This window comes from Buteo buteo, chromosome 7, assembly GCF_964188355.1.
Source record: "Buteo buteo chromosome 7, bButBut1.hap1.1, whole genome shotgun sequence".
Lineage (NCBI taxonomy): Eukaryota > Metazoa > Chordata > Aves > Accipitriformes > Accipitridae > Buteo > Buteo buteo.
The window spans coordinates 28,384,895-28,386,543 of record NC_134177.1 but is presented as its reverse complement, the minus strand read 5'-3'; positions in this window follow the sequence as shown (position 1 = coordinate 28,386,543).

Here is a 1,649-nt window from a genome sequence, read left to right as displayed (position 1 = left end):
AATTGGGCGGATTTCCTGTCCAGAGGTCTCTGCTTATCTATAGCTGTCACACACACATAACAGGAAGCCTTGCACTTTCTCATCCTGTTAACACAAACAAAGGCTGGGTTTTTTTGGTGAATTTCAGGCAGTATCAACGTGTTTAGAAAGGACTTAAGATGCCTCTGGATGTGAGAAGATTACAAGTGACAGGGAAGGCCTGCTTCCCACCCTCAAGCCAGTGCCTCACTGTTATCCGGATCTGCTGGTGGCAGTGATAGGTGCACCATATGGCTATTGAGTCACTCCTGGCAGACTGGGCTGCTAAGGGAAAGAGGATATTATTTTAAATTTCTTTTTCCAGGTATGTGATTATTAATCACTGAGCTGGTTTGGGGTTTGGTTTTGTTTTTTAATAATATGCTCACATATTCAGAAAGCCCTCCAAGTGGCTGTTTCTGTCCCTCATGACATGTTAGCTGACAACCATTTGATGGCTTTTCTTTAAGGCTAAATTGATGTAACTCTCTCCAGGACATGGAGCAGCATCACAGATATCACAGCTGATGGTCTTCAGGCCACACTGCCGGGCACAGTGATGTCCCACATGGGTCCATGCAGCCAGTGCCATGCCACCAACTCTGGCTAATAGTGGAAGCTGAAGGAGAGAGCCTAGGGAGCAGTGTATGCGTGCTCATCCCCACCATCCCCACTGCTGGAGGTACCTTGAGTCGCATCTACGTCTACCTTGCAGTCCCCAAGATAAATACGGATGGTGGTGGGACTGTGGGCTGAGCACCTGGCAGTGGGGATGCTGCAGGGGAGCTCTGGGGCTGACCCTCCAGCATGGCAGGAACACACAGAGCACAGGGCTGAAGGTTTCACTTTCACCTCAAACTGAAGTGGATCTACTTGGACCTTGCCTAGATGAAAAGCTGACTGAGACAATAAGCCACACAGCCTATTGAAAGTAACAGGGTAAATCCCCTGGCTCACTTAGGAAACTCTCATGCTGTGGAGTTAGAAAATCACCCTTCCTCCCTCTCCCCCCCAAGAGGAATGCAGAGCTGACCTCTAACCTTGGTAGCTTGAGTGCTAACTGACCTTGCCTTTGTGATACTTACTTCTAGGAATCCTCGTTTGGCCAATCCTCATGTTTTTATTCTGTGTTTGGTTTCCTCTTTTGACTCCAGCTTGTATAGCTGAACTCACAGTGTTAAGGGAAGCTTGGCTTGGAAGAGGGAGGTGAAAGCGGCATTCAGAGAGTGCTAGATTTAGAGGGTTCTTGTATAGGATAGGATGATCAAGAGGAAGGAAAGCAAAAAATCTCCCTCCTGCTTTCCCCCACCTCCCTGCAGTGGGTTTGTCTTCATTTTGTGTAGTCTGTACAGCGCTTTGGCTTTTTCCTTTCCCAGCTGATGTAAAAGTGTTCCTGCTGCCTTTTGTGCTAATTTTTGGTAGTGAATGCTTCCTTTTTTAAAGCCAGTCCCATCTTGCCACCAAGTACTCCTCCAGAAATACAATCAGAAAATGAAGCAGACCCCTCAAAAATATCAGGTGACCTTTTAAAATCACAATATTTTAACCCTATCTTGGGTTAGGGTCTCTTTGTTTATCATCATGACTTTTGACCTTAGGGAATTCATCTTATCAGGCTTTTCTCTGATGGT